General features: G+C 53.0%; 2 non-coding genes across 2 annotated transcripts; one reads left to right on the forward strand and one right to left on the reverse strand.

The window, feature by feature from the left end:
- The first annotated feature begins 12,222 nt into the window (after positions 1-12,222).
- TRNAS-AGA (transfer RNA serine (anticodon AGA)) lies at positions 12,223-12,304 on the forward strand. Its single transcript has one exon. It is a non-coding gene; the product is annotated as a tRNA-Ser (tRNA).
- A 734-nt stretch (positions 12,305-13,038) lies between these two features.
- Positions 13,039-13,110, reverse strand: TRNAQ-CUG (transfer RNA glutamine (anticodon CUG)). The gene has a single exon. It is a non-coding gene; the product is annotated as a tRNA-Gln (tRNA).
- Positions 13,111-21,026: the final 7,916 nt, after the last annotated feature.

The raw sequence follows: 21,026 nt of genomic DNA on the forward strand, positions 1-21,026 counted from the left end.
CTCTGTCTTAATCGCTGGTGCTCCCTGGTTTTTCTCCCAGGGATCTGATATCATACAGTGCTGATACAGTGTCAGCTGTAAGGGCCCTAGCTGACTTTCAGATGAGATCAGTGCTTTCTGCCTGCTGGGTGGACTCCAGGTTTAGCTCCTTGCTGTAGTGCAGGGACAGGAGCCAGAGGACAGGTATTTTTGGCCTGTCCCAGGTCTGGACATGCTGCTGCTGATTGCACCTGGCAGGTGCTGCTGTGGCAGGGTACAGATGCCTAGGTGGTGGTCAAGGAACACATGATGCCTCATAAGGCCAGGTATGCAATTCAGGGGAAGCAGGAGGACATTTGTTCTGTATGTCTCAAAAACCTGTCTGTCTGATCTGCAGTAAAAATTGAGTGAATTTGGTCTCCATCCTCCTCCATCTTTTCCATCTATCCAGTGCTGACTGGTCAAATGTGGGGTTTCATCCCCTCCAGAGGGCATGCTGGTATGTATAACACTTGTGTTCAGAGCACAGCATTATTTCCTCTGCAGCACTCTTACCTGACACTAGATCCTGGTACAGATTGTAACTTGGTTTGAAATACTATGTTTAACAAACAAGACTTCAATTCTCAGAGACTCTATGTCTCCAGCACATGTGCAGAGCTGCTGATGTACCCTGTTCAGGCTCCAGCATTGCAGAGACATCCTGAAGTTTACTGGAATTGGTTGTAACCTTGTTCCTGGTAACTAAGTTTCAGGCTCAGAAAGGCAACGTGTGGAGACCTGTTTCTGAAGGTCCCCTCCCCAACTCAGCTGAGCACACGTGCATTTCTTCATGCCACCTCATTAATCCTCACCACAAACCAAACCACACTTTCCTTCCTGGCACAAATGCCACTCTCAGGAGATGCCATGTTGCCAAGTCTCCTGGTGTGTTCCTTTACACCCTGTACCACCCACCTCTCCTATGCCGCCCCTCCACAGCAGAAGAGTAAACAGCTGTACCCATGTTTGCCTCAAAAGGTCAAGGGGCTCCAACCACCTCACCTTCAGTAGCCAACAGGTGGGCTGGGAGTTTTCAAACCCATGGAAGAGTGTTGTCATCTCAGCCCAGTTCATAAATGTTCTTCTGTCTTTGCCAGGAAGTACTCAGGGCAGGCACTGAAAAATCAGTGAAATAGCTTACTGGGGACACTGGCAGAAGAAATGAGGTCAGCTCTAAAGTGCTTTCAGCACAGGACTCAAGACTGACCATGAGAGACATCACAGGGTGCTCTGATAGCAGTTCAGGGAGATCCATCCAAAACTGGAAGCGTTCCATGCTTGGGGAAACTTAGTACCATGGGAGAGGGCAGTTTCTTCCCCTTTACAGCAGAAAGTAGTAAGCTCAGGACAGAGTCTCCAGCTATGCTGCACAAAGTCTTTAATGAGAAGGAGCAGATGCAGTGGCACAGAAGAGAGAAACACGCCTGCAGGGTTCAGGGAGGCACAGAGAATGGCCCGTTTCCCAAGGAGAAGCTCCACACAAAGCACTGGCCTTTTCCCATTCTGCTCTCCCTGGTGGCAATCCCAGCCCACCAAGAGCAGTCCCTAACTCCGGCACCCTCCCCCCATCAGCAGGAGGTTCATCAAAGCAGAAGAGAACGAGCCCTTTCTCCAGGAGCTCAGAGCAAAGCAGAGCCAGAGGAGGCACGGCCAGGCCTGCCGTGCAGCCGGGAGCAGTGGGCACAGGTCCCTCCGGCCAGGTGGCATGAGGACACCCAGCCCGTCTGCAAGCCGTGGCCACGCTCCTGCTGCTGCAGGGTCCCCGTCTTCCTTCCTGCTCCGAAGGGGATGATGCGCGGGCTTCAGCAGTTCAGGCTGCAGCGGAGGGGAGGCAGACACAGCCCTGACCCCCCCAGACCAAGGGAGCCCCCAGAAGAGATGGGAACCCCCCCGGCGCTGAGGGAGCTCCCAACAGCAGCGGACAGAGAGGATCCCACGGCTGTGCTCTGAGGGAAAGAGGTGAGGATGGGGCCCGGCAGGGTCACCACCACCGGGGAGGCCTGGATGGCCACCGTCGAGTCAGCGCAGCGGGCGACACAGGGCTCACTGCAGCTGCTTGCAAGTGGGGTTGGGCCAGAGGCACCGCAGGGTGTTTGGAGACAGGGTCTGAAGCAAGACATCTCTGGGTGAGGGAGGCAAAGCTGAAACGCAGAGCAGAGAGGAAACAGAGACCTCAGTATCAGTCTGTCTTTTCCTCAGCCCTCTCTGAAGATACGCTTTGCTGCCCTCCATCTCCACCTCTAGCTGCAAGCCCAGAAAGAACCTGCAGATGATCTTGCTAACATGCACAACAGCCGTGACACTGTCTGAAAACACACACTGTGCTTACAGCTCCCACGGCCGGCCCTCATCGTGCCCTCCTAGTTGCACGGCACAGGCAAGCTGACCCACTTTTGGAAGAGGACCCAGCAGAGTGGGTTTAAAGCACCTGCGGAAAGACTGATCGTACCCCATCTCCAGAATACACAGTGCTGTGCTGAAGAAAGCCCTGCATGCTCTTGGCCATTTGGATAGAGCCCATCTACGAAATGTAGGCGGAAATTCTGCTGGGCAGAGCTCCCTGCAGATGAGCCCCATTGATCATTTCCTGCTTGAAAGAACCCCCCTCTTCCCAGCTCTCCCCTGCCAGCCCCATCACAAGGGAAACAGGTCACAGCCCTTCAGCAGTTCTGTTGCGGGGCCAAGCTGAGGCAGCCCAAGTATCAACCTGAGCAGCCCCCATGACAGCAGCTCAGCCCAGAGGGAGAGATGGAGCGGACTCAGGCTTACCTCGTTCCTTCGAGGAAAGGGAGCCAAGAGAGGAGGATGCGGAGCCTGGAGCACCACAGGCTTTTATGCTGTGTCCCAGAGCCCCACGGGGCCACAAACATTCCTTGCTCATGAAGCACCTAAACACCGAGCTGTTGCCGCTTGCCAAGGACTCGCTGGTGATTACACCTTTTTCTCTTTCATCTGAAATATTTTGATCCCACTTCATAGCACCTAGGATCATAGAATGAATCATAGAATGGGTTTGGGTTGGAATGGACCTTAAAGATCATCTAGTTCCAGCCTCCCTGCCATGGACAGGGATACCTTCTACTAGGTCAGGTTTCTTCAAAGGCCCATCCAACCTGGCCTTCAAGATTTACAGAGGTGTGGCATCCACAACTGGACAAGCTGTGTCTCACTACCCTCACCGGAAATTACTTCTTCCTAATATCTAATCTAAATCTACCCTCTTTCAATCTAAAACATTCCTATGTTTCAGTCTAAAAAACGAGTCCTCTCACTGCACTCCTTGATAAAGATTCCTTCCCCATCTTTACTCTAGGACCCTTTCAGGTTCTGGAAGGTTTCTATAAAGTCTCCCTGGAGCCTCCTCTTCTCCAGCATGAATAACCTCATTCTCTCTGCCTCTCTTCATAAGGAGAGGTTCTCCAGCCCTCTGATCATTTCGTGCTGTTAACTGTAACACTTTGAGTGTGACCATCCAGCCAATTCCTCATCCAGCAAGTGGTCCACCTGTCAAATCCACGGCTCTCCAATTTAGAGACAAGGATGTCGTGTGGGACAGTATCAAATGCTTCACACAAGTAGATGACATCAGTTGCGCTTCGCTTACCCATCAATGCTGTAACCCTGTTGTAGAAGGCCACTAAGTTTGTCAGGCAAAATTTGCCCTTAGTAAAGCCATGTTGGGTGGCACCAATCACCTCTCTGTTTTCCACGTGCCATTAGCATAGTTCTCAGGAGGATCATCTCCACGATCTTGCAGGGCACGGAGGGGAGACTGACCAGCCTGCAGTTGCCCTGGTCTTCCTTTTTCCTGTCTCCTCTTTTCCAGGTACTGCAAATTTCACCAGTCTGCCATGACTTTTCAGATTTGATGGATAGTGGCTTAGCAAGTTCATCTGACCGTTCCTCAGGCCATATAATCTGTTGAGGACCTCCGTCTTCTCTGCCTCAGTTTTAGCCAGTTCTCCTGTTTCGCTCATCGCGGGGGTACAGTTACCTTCATCTTCCTTTGTTGTCCTGTGTACCTGAAGAAACCCTACTTGTTATTTTTCATATCCCTAGCCAAGTGAAGCTCCGGCTGTGCCTTGGCTTTCTTGATCCCCTCCTTGCAGTCCTGCTTCTTTCCCCTATAATCTCCTCTGCCCCTCTTCCTGCACGTGAGGAATGAGAGCTTCTTGTGCCCTAAGAAAAATGTCTTTTAGTTTGACCCAGATTTTGTTGGCTCCTTTATCTCTGAGGCCACTTTCCCAAGGTACCCCCCACACTGGTGCCCTTAACAGCCAAAAGGTTGCCTCTCTCAGGTTTAGGGTCCTTCCTCTACTTTTTACCCATCCTTTACCCCTCATGATTGAGAATTACACCTGGGCATGATCGTGACAACCCAGCCTACCTGCAATTTCCACTTCTCTCATAAATTCTTCTGCACTACTAAAACACAGGCCCAGCAGTGCCTCTCCTCTGGTCAAGCCCTCTCTCACTCCACTAGTTTCCTGGACTGTTTGTAGTTGACTGTGCTGCTTTTCCAGCAGATGTCTGGGTGGTTGAAGGCCCCTACCAGGATCAGGGCCTCCGACCCTGATGCTTCCATAAGGCCAATGAACTCAGAGGTCTCAGGCTACTGTGCAGGGAGATTTTAAGCTGCTTTGTGTCACATGGATTGCCTTTGTCACATTGCCCTCTTCATGATGAGCATGGCCACCGATCACAGTGAGCCAGGAAGGACACCTCAAGTCAGTTCTCCAATGCTTTCAGTGGAAGCACTCCAGCTAAGCCTGAGAGATGTTTCTCCCTGCAGGTCATCATAGACACACTGGAGACAGTGGGTAGGTTCAAGCAGAAGGTCAAGACTGCACAATCCCATACAGGAGAAGGGACTCACTTCTCCAGCAATGTGGCAAATTTCAAAGGAAAGATCGTTGGGGCTGGAGGGGAGCCCCTTGTGGGCAGGAGTGATGGCCACGATGACCTTGCTTACCCTCATCATTCCCTACCACGGCCTGGATTTGTGATCAAAGAGATGCCTGCGTCCTTCCCTGAACGAGACCCACATCCAAATTTACGTGTTTTGCTCAGCAAGTTCACCCCAGAGTCCAGAGGTCTGGATGACCTGCTTTTGAAGAGAGGCTCAGGGCATCAAGCCAAAAGCTCATGGCTCTTCTTCCTTGGTCAGAGATGGGGTGGCCCATTCCGTGCATTTCAGACTACAAAGGGACATTGAATGTGGCCTTCCAGAGCACCTGAGAGTTATTGTGATGTGGAAGAGTTGGGAAAAACCCTGAACTCCAGGCAAACATGAGTCACCCTGCTCTGGACTTCATGGAACACGGTGCCCCAGCCTCAGGCATGCCAGGGACAGCAGAGCTCATACTGCCAATGCGCCACTTTCCTCAAGGGCATTTTCACACAATTTAGCAGCATTCCTGAAACAAATGATGCAACTTCCATGCAATCTCATGCTGCTGCTGCCTTCCAGGGCATTGCCTTTTGGTCACTGCTCAAGGGATCGTGTGATTCAGTGCAACACAGAATAATAATGCTTGGATCGCTGGAGGTCCTCTGGGACAACCTTCTGCTCCGAGCAGACTAAACTTCCCAGTTACCTCAGGAAGCTCTGGGCCTTGTGCCATCGACTTCTGAACCTTGACACTGGCAGAGAAGTCACAGTCTCTAGGGCAGCTCTTCCAGGGCTGCATTGCCCCTCCTGTGAGCTACCAAGAGATGGCAGTGAGGGTGCTCTGGAGATGTCTTGAATACAAGAGTTCATGTAGTCCACATAATGACACATCAAAAATACCCACCTCTCTAGCTCATTCTCAGGTGGGTTTGTTCATCCCACTTGTACAACCCACCTCGTTCACAGTTTCATCAGCGTGAGCCAAGAGTTTGGAGTGTGCTCGGTGGCACCAGGAAGAGCACAAGGGCTGGATGTGTGCATGGAATGCCACCTGCTCTTGCATTTCACGTACACACCAGTGACTAGAAACACCTTCTGGGCAGAAGGGCTGGAAAGGGGAGAAGAAGTCTGTCCCAGCACAGATCTCACTGAAAAACCTGAAGGGAGCTGTATTGGGTCTGGCTGAGATGGAGTTAATTCTCCCCACAGCAGCCCTCATAGTGCTGTGCTGTCTCTTGCTAGCTAGCAAGGTGTTGATAACACACCTGTGTTTTGGCTGCTGCTGAGCAGTGCCAGCACACACCAAGGCTGTGTCTCCAACATTTCCTCCCCCACTCAGCAGCAGGCTGGGGGTGGGCAAGATCTTCGGAAGGGAGACAACCAGGACAGCTGACCCAAACTGACCAACGGGATATTCCATACCATATGACGTCTGCTCAGCAATAAGAATCTGAGAGATAGGGGGTGGAACAGGGCAGGGGTGTTTTTTGGGTTTTTTTTTTTACAATGTTTGTTATCCGGAGTAACGAGTACTGACGCCCTGCTTCCCAGGAAGTGGCCGGACATCACCTGCTGATGGGAAGTAGAGAATAATCTTTTGCTTTTTGCTTTGTTTCCGCACGCAGCCTATTGCTTTAGCTACATTAAACTGCCTTGACCCACGAGTTTGGGGTTGTTTTTTCCATCTTAATTTTCTCCCCTCCCTGCCTTGCTGAGGAGGGGAGTGACAGAGCGGCTTGGTGGACACCTGGCATCCAGTCGAGGTTAAACCACGACAGGAGCCTTCACTCCTAATCCTGATATTTACATCCCGTCCACCTCCAGATCTTACCCCATAGTCCTGGAATCTTCTCAGCAGTGCTGGCACCCTCACCGTCATCTCCTGGGAAAGCCCCTGGCTGTAATGGTGGGGATCAGCCCCCGGCATCCACTCAGGTGAAAGCGTACTTGTTTGGTAGAGACATGGGTCATCTCAAAAGGTCCTTTCCAACGCAAGCTGTTTGATGAAAGCTGAGGGGAGGGATCGTTCCCTTCCCTTTGCACTGAAGAGGTCACATCTGGATTGGTGTGCCCCATTTTGGGTCCCCAGGGAAGACAGAGGTGGTGATTCTCTCTCATAGAGAGAGTTACTGGCAGGGGACCAGGCAGAATGTATGAGCTGTATGACTTAAAGGGTGAGGCCATGGTCAGAAGGTTTGTGGAGTCTGGTGGAGATAAGCAAGGCAGAGAGGAGGGGGTGGAACTGCTGTCTCCCAGCAGCTGCAGGAGGTCAAAGAAAGGATGGAGCCAGATTCTCTGGGAGGTACAGTGCAAAAGGGCAAGAGCAAAAATCACAAGTTGCAACAAGGCAGGGATATGGTGGGATGTGGTGTGTAACTGGTCTGCTCAAAGCAGGAGATTGGCCCAGAGAACCTCCAGAGGTCCTTTCTAACCATCATTATTCTGCGCTGGACTTAGTCACACAAGACCTTGAGCAGCACTCAAACGGCTATGACTTGGAAGGCAGCAGCAGCAGGAGATTGCACAGAATTACGTGCTGTTTCAGGAGTGGTTGTAAAATGTGTGGAAAAGCCCTTCAGGAAAGCTGCACTGTGGGAGGAATGAGGATATGAGCTCTGCTATCATAGGCACCTCTGAGGTCAGGGCACTGTGTCCACAGCAGGGTGACTCATGTTTGCCATGAGTTCCGGGGTTTTCCCAATGTCCCTTTCTAGATTTAAATGTGTGGAATGGGCCACCGCATCCCTGACCCAGAAAAAAGACCCAGGAGCTTTTGCCTCCGTGCCCTGTGCCTCTCCTCAAAAGCAGGTCATCCAGGTCTTTGGCCTCTGAGGTGAACTTGCTGAGCCAAACAAGTCCATCTGGCTGTGGGTCTCTTTCAGGGGAGGATGCGGGCATCTCTCTGATCACCCTCCTATGCCCTGATTTACTTCTGTCCAACAGGCTCTCCACTTCCCAATCTGAGCCCAGAGCCCTGGTTGGAAGAAGCATGAGGACCTGGTCAAGTCATCAAGGGACATGGCTATGGAGACCCCAGGGAGAGGTCACCTCACAGAGACCTGTCTGGCCCCCTGCTCTGCTCTTCAATGTTATAAATCTGCCTTTGCTCTCTGGGGTCATAGGCAGAAGAAGGAGGTTGTGGTAAAGCCTGATGAGTGTAAGCAAGGTCCTCATGGCCCTCCCTCCTACCTGCACGGGGCCTCCCATCAGCCCACAATGGTCCTTCGTTGCCATTGAGCTTTGCCACATCCCTGAAGATGTGAGTCTCTTCTCCCACCATGTTCTGTGAGCCTAAAACGACCTGCTGGGAGAGAGATACCTCCCAGGATCAGACTGATGCTGTGTACTGAAAGCACTTGAGAGCTGACTTGAGGTCTCCCTAATAGCCAAATTTCACCCTGACTGGTCACCAACATCACCGTGAAGAAGGAGATGTACTGCATGTGATCCATGTGACTGAAAACCACTTAAAATCTCTGCACAGCAGCCTGAGACCTCCCAGCCAATTGGTCTTAACAGGCCTGGACACGAATTAATTATATTGAGGTTAGATGCTATGCAGCAGGGGGAAATCATTTCAGATGAAAGAGGCAAGGGCTTAATCACCAGCGAGGCCTTGGCAAGCGGCAACAGCTCGGTGTTTAGGTGCTTCATGAGCAAGGAATGTTTGTGGCCCCGTGGGGCTCTGGGACACAGCATAAAAGCCTGTGGTGCTCCAGGCTCCGCATCCTCCTCTCTTGGCTCCCTTTCCTCGAGGAACGAGGTAAGCCTGAGTCCGCTCCATCTCTCCCTCTGGGCTGAGCTGCTGTCATGGGGGCTGCTCAGGTTGATACTTGGGCTGCCTCAGCTTGCTGAAGGGCTGTGAGTGGTTTCCCTTTTGATGGGGCTGGCAGGGGAGAGCTGGGAAGAGGGGGGTTCTTTCAAGCAGGAAATGATCAATGGGGCTCATCTGCAGGGAGCTCTGCCCAGCAGACTTTCCGCCTACATTTCGTAGATGGGCTCTATCCAAATGGCCAAGAGCATGCAGGGCTTTCTTCAGCGCAGCACTGTGTATTCTGGAGATGGGATGTGATCAGTCTTTCCGCAGGTGCTTTAAACCCACTCTGCTGGGTCCTCTTCCAAAAGTGGGTCAGCTTGCCTGTGCCGTGCAACTAGGAGGGCACGATGAGGGCCGGCCGTGGGAGCTGTAAGCACAGTGTGTGTTTTCAGACAGTGTCACGGCTGTTGTGCATGTTAGCAAGATCATCTGCGGGTTCTTTCTGGGCTTGCAGCTAGAGGTGGAGAAGGAGGGCAGCAAAGCGTATCTTCAGAGAGAGCTGAGGAAAAGACAGACTGATACTGAGGTCTCTGTTTCCTCTCTGCTCTGCGTTTCAGCTTTGCCTCCCTCACCCAGAGATGTCTTGCTTCAGACCCTGTCTCCAAACGCCCTGCGGCGCCTCTGGCCCAACCCCACTTGCAAGCAGCTGCAGTGAGCCCTGTGTCGCCCGCTGCGCTGACTCGACGGTGGCCATCCAGGCCTCCCCGGTGGTGGTGACCCTGCCAGGCCCCATCCTCACCTCTTTCCCTCAGAGCACAGCCGTGGGATCCTCTCTGTCCGCTGCTGTTGGGAGCTCCCTCAGCGCCGGGGGGGTTCCCATCTCTTCTGGGGGCTCCCTTGGTCTGGGGGGGTCAGGGCTGTGTCTGCCTCCCCTCCGCTGCAGCCTGAACTGCTGAAGCCGGCGCATCATCCCCTTCGGAGCAGGAAGGAAGACGGGGACCCTGCAGCAGCAGGAGCGTGGCCACGGCTTGCAGACGGGCTGGGTGTCCTCATGCCACCTGGCCGGAGGGACCTGTGCCCACTGCTCCCGGCTGCACGGCAGGCCTGGCCGTGCCTCCTCTGGCTCTGCTTTGCTCTGAGCTCCTGGAGAAAGGGCTCATTCTCTTCTGCTTTGATGAACCTCCTGCTGATGGGGGGAGGGTGCCGGAGTTAGGGACTGCTCTTGGTGGGCTGGGATTGCCACCAGGGAGAGCAGAATGGGAAAAGGCCAGCGCTTTGTGTGGAGCTTCTCCTTGGGAAACGGGCCATTCTCTGTGCCTCCCTGAACCCTGCAGGCGTGTTTCTCTCTTCTGTGCCACTGCATCTGCTCCTTCTCATTAAAGACTTTGTGCAGCATAGCTGGAGAGTCATGGTGGTTTGTTCTCCTCCTCCCTCCAATAGATACCCGCTCTGCAAGGAAGAGCACTGGCTTATGTCCCGAGCTGTCAACCAGTTGTGGATGGGCAGGGAGAAGTGTCCTTTCTGAGCCTGAATCTCAGCTACAGTCCTGACATTTGAAAGTCTTGTTTCATACCTCCTTTCCTTTTGGTGATGCATCTTGCTACTCGGAGTTGGTTTGGGAGGGAAAAAAAAAACCAACCCACCTTTGTGCTCAGCAGTAAAGCAAGGCCTCCTACATGCAAGCGTGCAGTCAAGAAGAAAGGGATGTCCAGTGTCTTTGTTTAGACTCGCAGATGATGCCTTTCTCTCCTCCACACTGTGCCACCAAAACCTCTCAGCAGCCACTGCTGCTCTCGGTGCAGGAACTTTGGGGCAAGCGCACGTCTTTCCCTGACTGAAGGCTGTTGCTTCTGCTTTGTCTTGTGGTCCAATCTTTGCCCGGCAGCAAGTGGGAAGGCTTCTTCAAGGTGTCCTTCCTCTGCAGGAGACCTTGATGGCTGCATGCCAGGTGCCCTTACAGGGACTCCATGGGTGTCATCGTGTGGCTGATTCCCACTTCTGCACAGCTAGGGGCTCTGTCAGCCCTGCCAAAGGGACACTGAGGTGACTTGGCTCATCTGTCCTACAAGGACAGGCTGGGAGAGCTGGGGTTGCTTTGCCTGGGGAAGGGAAGGCTGAGGTTGCTGGAGAGTGGACAGGTGGATTAAAGGAGAGAGAGCCATCCTCTTGTCACTGGTGCCCAAGTGGGAGGGCAAGAAACAATGGACACAGAAATGTGACACACAGTAACCCTCTTTTACTTTTGGGGGTGGTCAAAGACCAGTGTCCCACCTGCTCAGATGTGATGTTCATACAGACATTTGAGTTAACGTCTCAGTCCTCTCAACTGTTGTTCGCAAACTTCGTATGGAAACCAGTCATGGCACTTCTCTCTTTCACTGGTGTGGTGGGTTTTCAGGTCTGGAGGTATGCAGTGTGACTGCAAGCTGGGGTTAGGGTGGGCATTCCATTAGGAAGCAGAGCATGCGCAATCACGATTCCCATCTTTGTAACTCCACCTACTTTAAGCACCGCTGATGACAGACTCTGGAAATACTGTGCTAACACAAACCCCACATACAACCCCACTTCCCAGAACAGTTTTGACTATCAACACAGCCAAGACTGTTGCTTTTTCACAGACTGGCCAGCCTCCTCCTTCCAGCCGCCCGCACATACACTTCCTCCAGCCTCTCCTCATGCTCACGCTCTCGCCTGCAACCACCTCCCACCCTTGCTCTGCATGCAGATAGGCACTGCCGGGTGTACCACCTCCACACAGACTCTTTTATAGCATCTTCCTGCTCCAGAGTCAAAAGGGAATCGGGCTGTGTTCATCTAGTGAGGTAAACGATGGCTGTTGTGGATCGTTTAATATTTTGGTCCATGCTCTGGAATTGGACAATGCTTGCCACTGCTGGAAAAAAGCTCTGGACATACGTACTCCACCAAAAAGGCACCCACACTTCCCATTTATTCTCCCTTGGCTTCTCCACACTTTTCCTCAGCCAGGCTCTACCTTGCCCTTTCCATAGATCTCGCCCACTCTTGGAAACTGTTTCCCCTAAACACCAACACCCTGCATGGCAGCTGGAGTCTTTGTTCAAGGCTTGACACCACCTTATGTGCCCAAGAGGTTGAAGGTGCTGCCAGAAAGCCACCATCTCCTCTACAGCAGTGTCCACACCCTAGTGCTCACAGCAGGCTTGGAGTCCCCCTCAGATTAGAGAAGAAGACAGGATTCTAATATCCCACCCTACCACTACCACCAGCCCTGGTTGTCTCCACACAGCTGCCTTCCCTGCTGCCCTGGAAGCAGCTGAGACCAGCTGGGGAGTGAAATCACCCCCCCATGACAGGAAATCCCAGGTGCCTGGCTGAGGACAAGGTGCAAGAAGCCATAGCCACAGCCCCTGGGGTTACGCCTCTCAAGGCCTCTGGAAGCCTGGTAGCTGTCCCGCTCAGTGCAGGTCCCAACCGCAGAGCGCTGAGTGGAGCATTGCCCTGAAACTCCCAGGCAGCCGGGTGTCATTGCAGAGGGATGTGATCAGCAGGGCAGAGAGGGCTGGAGCAGGTAGTTGTGGCCGAGTGGTGAAGGCGATGGACTAGAAATCCATTGGGGTTTCCCCGCGCAGGTTCGAATCCTGCCAACTACGGGGAGCAGTCCTCTTTTGGGCTGCCTGCACTTGACCACACTGCACCCCTGGGACTTGGCCGTCAACAACGTGGGACTTGACCCTAAAACCCCCTTGCCTACATCACTTGTCCTCCCATCTGTATAGCCAGCTCAAGTGGTCAAAGAGAAAGTCCCCATCAGGGGTTATGGGCAGGAGATGTGTGGAGAAGGGCAAAGAAAGGTCCTTGTGCTTCCCACCACAGGCCAGAAGGAGGAGAACTTTCCAGGGAGACATTTTTCCTGCTCAGGCAAGGATATAGGAAGGGAAAGCAGCGTGAGCACAAGCGCTGATGCTGGCAGTGCCAGGGAGCATCAGGCAGGGCTGTGGGAGGTCCATCTCTTTGGACATGTGCAACATCCAACCAGGCAAAGACGTGAAAAAATTCTTCTGCTTGGCTCTGCCTCGAGCCTGGCTTGGACTGCCTCATCTCCACCTCAGCTGTTGTGTGATTCTCTGAGCCACTGCTGGATCCCCTCAGCCAGGAGCAGCCATCAGCACAAGGGAGCAGAGAGGGGACAGGGGCCAGTGTTCAGGAAGGCTGCAGAAGTTTGATGGGCACAGGGCAGGAGAAGGGGCACTGATGTCAGCCCCAGGGCTGGAGCCCAGGAAAAGAAGGATGACCTGAGGACATGAAACAATTGACCCAAGAGCGAGGCAAAGAGGCTAAGGTGTAAGCATGCTGAGGAGAGCCCTGAGGGAGGTGCAAAAGGCCAAGGTCCCACTGAGATTTGAACTCAGATCGCTGGATTCAGAGTCCAGAGTGCTCACCATTACACCATGGGACCTCCTGGACACATGCTGCCTTTCCCCTCTGGCCACCTGAGCTGAGCCATATGTTGCTCTTATCTTGAGCCATCCTGGCTGAGCTGGCGGTCTCTCCATCTCCCCATCCAGCACCAAGTGTGGCCTTCCTCCAGGGCCACAGGGCACTCTCTACTCACAGGGCCTTTCAAGGCAGCGGTAGAGCCCACAGCGCAGGCCTGCCATGGCCTCTTCTGCAAGACCTACGCTGTGACAATCTTGCGAGGACATGGAGGACACAACCTTCTGGTGCCTGTCGACTGCCCAAAGCACTGGGCTGACACCCAGTACTTCTGAACGCACAGGACAGACCATGTTGTTGTGCCCAAGCCCAAGATATCAAATGGCAGGTTACGTTCAGAAAGGGCATGACAAACACCTACTCACTGGAGAAGGCTGGATTCTCTACAGCCTCACAACTCTGAAAGCACGTTCTAGAGAAGCAGTGTTGCTGAAGGCTTTCCTTGTCCATGCCGAGGATCTGCAGGACTTTCAGAACTTTCTGAATGATGAAGTGCATCTGACCGACGTGTACCTTCTCCTACCTACATGGCAGGCACCATTTTCTTTCAGCTGCCATTTTCCTATAAAATACCATGACCACCACGGTTTCATGCTGCTCTGTGATTGGCTGGCAGCCATTTCTTGACCCCATCATACCCAGCTGCTCTCAGGCAGACCTGTGGTTGGCTGTCAGGACCAGACAACCCTACCCGTGTACCCAGAAGCATGTCAGGCACGGAAGCCCCCAGTCACCGAACACAGAGAAGAGGCAACTTTTGACAGAACTGTTTGGATATAAAATGATACACCATGCAGTGGTATCCACTATGGAATGAAGACAAGGACCTAGCACAAGCGATATTCCTAAGGATGGCCCTTTGCCTGTAGAGCCAGAGGTGATCTCACAGTCAACAGCCAAGTGATCTTCTGGCTTCTGGCCCATCAGGTACTCAAGTAGCAGGGACCTCCCATGCAGAAACCCATGCTGTCTTCCTGCCTCCACCTCGTGAAGCACTCAGAGAAGGAGGACTTCTGGAAACAGCCACTCTTGACTGTCTCTTGAAACATTATGGCAAATAGGAGAAGTTCCTGAGGCCTGGCAGAATGATGGTGTCACTCCTATCTTCCAGAAGGGCACAAAGGAGGACCTCGGGAATTGCAGGTTGGTCAGACTCACCTTGATCCCTGGGAATCGAAAGGAGAAACTCATCCTGGAAACCCTCTGCAGACATGTGAGGAACAGGCAGGTGATTTGGTTTGTTATTCTTTTTCTTTACACTCTACTCCTAGCTCACTTCTGTGTTACTGGGCTCTTTTTTTTTTTTTTTTTTGTGGGGTGTGAGCATGAGGGATGAGGACACTGGACAAACCAGGGCCATGCTCCAGGCACGCATGCTACACAGATCTATGGTACAGTCTAGGGTTCAGAGGACCTTACGACGTGCATGTGGGAGGGAAGGTGTAGTATTCCACCACCAAATTGCAGTCCTGAGCAGCCAGAAGTGAAGAAAAGGATTGGGCCATGTGTGTGGTTTTGGGTATTGTGGAAAAAAAGACAAAAATACTAGCACTGTTCCTCCCACTTTTACCAGGCTCAACTACAGTCCTTCACTGCAGACCAGTCAGTCCAGCACGGGTTCTCCACATGCTGCAGTTCTAAACAGCAAAATATGTTTCACTGTGGGCTCTTCCACACGCTTCAGGCCTGTCAGGAAAATTCTTCACTGGCACGGTTCTCCACGGGTTGCAGTTCCTTCAGGAATATCCACCTGCTCCATCACGGGTGCTAGGGATGCCACAAGCTTTGCAGGTGGCTCAGTGTTGTGGAGGCAGCTGGGACCAGCTGTGTCCGGCACAGGGCAGCCCCTTAGCTCTTCTCACAGAGGCCACCCTGCAGCACCCCCTCTCCCCTCCACCACCACCACCACCTAGCCACATCTAGCCAATACGGAGCCCATTGGGAATCCCTGCTTGGCCCTGCTCCTGGCTGCACCTGCAAGCGGGCCCAGCAGCAAAGAGACGAGGCCAGAGAAATCCCCCAGCTGTTTGAGTCAATTGCATTGGTGTTTCCCAAAGTAGCACCAGCCTCGTCCTCCTCCCCACCTGCAGAGCCCTGGAGGTCCCCGCTTGTGGCTGGGAAGTTGGGGATCAAGCTGCCTGCTGGGAAGGGAGACAGACCTGTGTGCCCAGGACACCCACTGCCTGGTGTGGGGAGCTGTGGGCTGTGCTCTGCCTGCTGCTCCACACCCACCCATCTGCCTTGCTGAGGGGCACGTTGGGCGTGCTGGCTGCTAAGAAAGCAAAGGAGAAAGAAGGTGGCAGTGGCAGAGAGAAGGGGCAGAGGGAGCAGGAGGGCCATGGCCATGGGTGGGCAGAGAGCAGGAGCGCAGCAGTGCTGGTGGTGTAAGATGCTGTAACATGCAAGGGAGAGGCCGTGGCTGTCAGGAGTCGGAAAAAAAAAAGAGGAATTAGCAGAGGATGGTTTCGATCCATCGACCTCTGGGTTATGGGCCCAGCACGCTTCCGCTGTGCCACTCTGCTCCCCCCAGCACCTCAGCCGGGACCTCCCACAGCCCTGCCTGATGCTGCCTGGCACTGCCAGCTCCAGCGCTTGTGCTCACCATGCTTTCCCTTCCTCTGCCCTGTGCCCTCGACCGGGCACGAAAAATGTCTCCCTGGCAAGCTCACTGGCCCTGGGCCTGTGGTGGGAAGCGCAAGGGCCTTGCTTTCTCTTTCTCCAAACTTCTCCTGCCCATAACCCTGGATGGGGCTAGTTCTCTTTTTCCCTCATCACTTTTCCAGCAGATGTCTGGGTGGTTGAAGGCCCCTACCAGGATCAGGATCTGCAAGCGTGATGCTTCCTAAAATCAAAACGATTCTTCTGCATACCTGATTCTTAAGGCCAATGAACTCGGAGGTCTCACGATGCTGTGCAGGGAGATTTTAAGCTGCTTTGTGTCACACGGATTGCCTTTGTCACATTGCCCTCTTCATGATGAGCATGGCCACCGATCACACTGAAATTGAGCGGGGAAGGACACCTCGAGTAAGCTCTCAAGTGCTTTCAGTGGAAGCACTCCAGCTAAGCCTGAGAGACAATTCTCCCTGCATAGACACACAGGAGACAGTGGGTAAGTTTAGGCAGAAGGTCAAGCCTGCACAATCCCATGCAGGAGAAGGGACTCACTTCCCCAGGAATGGCGCAAATCTCAACAGAATGGAAAGATCATTGTGGGCTGGAGGGAAGCAGATTGGGGGCACGAGTGACAGCCACAATGACCTTGCTTACCCTCATCATGCTCAACCACGGCCTGGTTTTGTGATCAAAGAGATGCCTGCGTCTTTCCCTGAACGAGACCCACATCCAAATCCACCTCAGGAACTTCACCCCAGAGTCCGGAGGTCTGGATGACCTGCTTTTGAGGAGAGGCTCAGGGCATCAAGCCAAAAGCTCATGGCTCTTTCTTCTGAGCGAGGGATTGGTTGGCCCATTCCTTGCATTTCAGACTACAAAGGGACATCGTGTCAGTCTCCCAGAGCACCTGGGAGTCATCGGAATGTTGAAAAATTGGGAAAAACCCAGAGCTCCAGGCAAACATGATTCATCGTGCCGTGGACTTCAGTGGACACTATGCCCCAGCCTCCAGCATGACAAGGATAACATGGCTAATGGCCCCAAAGTGTGGCTTTCCTCAAGGGCATTTCCACACAATTTAGCACCATTCCTGAAACAGCTGGTGCTTCTATGCAATCTCCTGCAGTTGCTGTCTTCCAAGGCATTGCCTTTCGGTGGCTGCTCAAGGGCTCCTGTGACTCAGTCCACCTTTGAAAAATGAAGTTTTGAGGGGACCTCTGCAGGTCCTCTGGGCCCATCTCCTGCTCCGAGCTGACCAAACTTCCCCGGTTCCTCAGCAGCCTCAGCAGGAACCTCCAGGCCTGATCCCATCAACTTCTAAACACTGCTGCTCTCAGAGAGGTCACTGTCTCTCAGGCAGCTCTTCCAGAGTTGAACTATGCTCGCTGACACTTCTTTTCCTGAACAGCAGATGATATTTCTACTGTTGCAATTTGCCCTTTTGCGGCGAACCTCTCGGGAAAGTCTGACAGCTGAGCCTCCCCGGCCCACATGTGGGCCACCAGGAGATGACAGTGCCAGTGCCAGCAGTGGTGAGAAGATTCCAGGGTTATGAGGTAATGTCTGGAGATGGATGGGAAATAAATACCAGGATTAGGAGTGAAGATTCTCTCCGGGATTTGCCCTGAAAGCTGTGCAGGGACAGATTTTTTTTCTCCTCTTTCCAGCCCTTCTGCCCAGAAAGGGCTTCTTGTCACCGGCATGAAAGTGAAATGCAGAGCAGGTGGCATTCCATGCACACAACCAGCCCTAGTGCTCTCCATAGTGGCCTGGAGCACACTAAGAACTCCTGGCTCATGCAGATCCAACCTAGAATTAGGTTGCTTTTAAAAGCAAACTTTGGACTATACACGTGCAAGCTGACTTCCAACTATGTTTTCTATCACTGAATCATTCTTTGCAGCTTTTACTGTTTTAAGTAAACCCCTTTGATTCACTTAATCCCCATGCAAGTCACAATTACAGCCTCAGACCTAATGTTCTCTTTTTGTGTCTTTTTCGGTGGGTGGAGGTTATCCAGAAGACACAGGGCTGTTGTGCAAATGTTTGCTGCTCATGTGACACTCAAGGCACTGTCCTGGGGAAAGGACTCGGTGCAGTAAAGGGATTTCCAGAAGCACCTTTATTCTTGGCTTCCTTGTTAAGTGGCTCGAATAAAAGTTTTCATGGGGTCCGTTCAATGACACATCAAGAACCACCACTTTTCTCTCTCATTCTGAGATTGGTTCTTTTGTCCCACTTTTAAAACCCACCTAGATCTAGGTGTCATGAAGGACCCTTCAAGCCAGCTCTCGAGTGCTTTCAGTCCAGGGCTAGTACTGAGAGACATCTCACCCTGTGGGTCACTGTAGGCACACAGGAGACGGTGAGATAAGGACGCACGTATCCAGGGATGTGCCAAAGCACAACAGCAAGAAAGAACAGTTGTGGGATGGAGGGAATGCACCACTGAGGGCCACGAGGACCTTGCTTACGCTCATCAGGCTTTACCACAGCCTGCTTTTTCTGCCCGCGTCCTGCCCTGAAAGAGACCAACACCCAAATTGACCTGTTTTACTCAGCAAATTCATTCCAGAGACCAGAGGCCTGGATGACCTGCTTTTGAGGAGAGGCGTGGGGCAGGGAGCCAAAAGTTCATGGCTCTTTTTTCTGGGTCAGGGATGGGGTGGCCCATTCCATGCATCTAGAAAGGGACACTGGATCTGGCTCCCAGAGCACCTGGAAGTCACTGTGATGTGGAAGAGTGGGGAAAACCCCTGAACTCCAGGCAAACATGAATCACTCCGCTGTGATCTGCTGTGTGCACTGTGGCCTGGCCTCAAGCATGCCAGAAATACAAGAGCTCACAGTCTACTTCCGCTGAAAATTCTGCTTTCCTCCAAGCCTTTTCCACACAATTTAGAACCATCCTGAATCAACTGGTGCTTCTGTGCAATCTTGTGCTGCTGCTTCCAAGGCATTGCCTTTTGGTGGCTGCTCAAGGGCTCCTGTGACTCAGCGTACCCCAGAAGGTTCGAAGGGACCTCTGGAGTTCCTCTGGGCTGACCTCCTACTTTGAGCAGACAAATCTTCCCAGTTTCCTCAGAGGCTCCTGGCCTTGTCCCATTGACTTCTGAATACTGTCACTGTTGGAGACATCACTGTCTCTTGGGTAGCTCTCTCCAGGGCCGCAACACGCCCCCTTTCACCTCTCTTCCCAAAACCGCAGCTGGCATTAGCCTTGCTGAAACTTGTCAGGAAAGCGGCTGTTAGTGATTATTCAAGTCGTGTTGTACAGGAACATCTGAAGGACATAAGAATCCCGTCTAAAACCACATTCGAGGTACTTCTCTTTTGGCTGGGACACCTCGTGCGGATGAATACATATTTAATCTTGTAATTCCATACTTTGCGTCCCAGCTTCTCTCCTTGGTCAGCACGGGTCAGTTGTGAATTTTTGTGACACAGGACTCTACTCACTACCTGCTCCTGGGCTAAAATCTGCCTAGTAGAGGTGAACTAGTAGAGGAGAACTCTCCTAGTAGAGGAGAACTTTTGCCCAAATAGGAAGTGACAGGTGCCCTGCCCTCCGCTTCCTGCAAAACAGGCCCCTCGGCCTGAACCCCCCAAGCAGGCAGCCAGGTCTGCTATTTCCCTTGAAGTCACACCCCTCTCCCTGTCATGTGGTCTGTTGTGATTGGCTGGCAGGAACAGCCGCCCTTCCCCTTTACCTGGAAGTACATCTGACCAGGAAGCACCTTCCGCTACTTACACGGGTTGGGAGGGGATTTTCCTTCAGCTGCCATTTCAGGGCCCAGAGCTGCCATTTTATCACACGCGACAACCACCCTGGTTTCATGCTGCTCTGTGATTGGCTGGCAGCCATTTCCTGACCCTATCATACTCACCTGCTCTCAGGCAGACCTGTGGTTGGCTGTCAGGACCAGACAACCCTACCCGTGTGCCCAGAAGCACGTCATGCACGGAAGCCCCCACCCCCTGAACACAGGGAAGAGGCAACTTTTGACAGCGTCATTCCCCATGGGTTCTCATATTGCTCTGTGATTGCCTGACGGCCAGGCAGAAGGTGGGTGGGGGTGGGGTTTTTCTGCATTACACCGGACTCATTTCTGTGTGACTCTGCTCTTCTCTTTTTGTGGGGTTGTTTGTGTGTGCGTGTGTGTGAGCTGTTGTCTATGATGGTTCAAGCTGCCTAGAAGCCTGGCTAAAATCAGATCATTTCTGGCCAAGGAGGGGGACAAGAACCCTTAGCACAGAATTAGCAATTGGGGTGCAGGTTCCTCCCAGTCACCCCAGGGCAGGGCTGGACCAGCAGGACTGAGTGGTGCCCTGTCTCCAATGCTGCAAGGCTTCCTCAGATGGCTCTGGGCAGCCTGAGCAGTGAGAGCCTCTTGGTGAGGGCGAGGAACAAGATGGCAGTGCCGAGACCTGCATTTTGGGGCATGTGTTTGCTGGCTGCCTGTCCCAGCCATGGACCAGAGCACGCAGAACCAGGCAGAGGAGGCAAAAACAAATTGGGAAGGAGAAGGCTGGGAAGTGGGTGCAGATGTGAGCATGGAGAGAGTGGCCACGGCCTGCCTTCTGCAGGAGGTATTGCTCAGGGGAAAGCTTTAGACTGCAGACCACGAGGTCCCCTTTCCACTGACCCTTTCCTTCTTCATCCATGCTGCCAACCTCCCCTAATTTCTCTTTGCTTGCGCTGCTTCTGCCACCCTCAGTGACATGGCTGCGTGGAACAGATCACGCACCAGCAAATGGCTCGTCTCTCCTCTTCCTCTGGGCCCTCTCTGCATTTACCCCTCAGGGTTTCCTTTTTCCTTCAGATGCTGCACCACCCAGGCAGGCTACCAGCAGCCCCTTTTCCTCTCAGGAGCTGTTCTGCTGCTGCTCTGTTGGGAGCAGGTGGGCATGGGACTGAGAGAAGGCCACTGGGAAGCCTCCAGCTTCTAGCCCACGTATCAAAGTCTGCAACGGCAGGGGATGGTCTCCTGATGGCACAGTCACCACCATGTCCTCTTTTGCACTTTGGCAACTTTCCCAGAAGAAGAGGATAGAGGAGAGACCCACCTCTCATCTCATCCTTTGGCAAAATTTGGGAAAGTCCCCTTGCAAAGGTTGTCCATGTGTGCAAGGGCTGGGGAGGGGTCATGCAGAATACCCTCAGGACCCCAGGCAAGATCTCAGATCTATGGTGAGTCTTCGCTTCATCCTTGGCAACGAGGGCCATGTATGCACACAAGGACCTCTTCTGTAGCACAGATT

The sequence above is a fragment of the Grus americana genome, chromosome 10 (assembly GCF_028858705.1).
Source record: "Grus americana isolate bGruAme1 chromosome 10, bGruAme1.mat, whole genome shotgun sequence".
NCBI lineage: Eukaryota > Metazoa > Chordata > Aves > Gruiformes > Gruidae > Grus > Grus americana.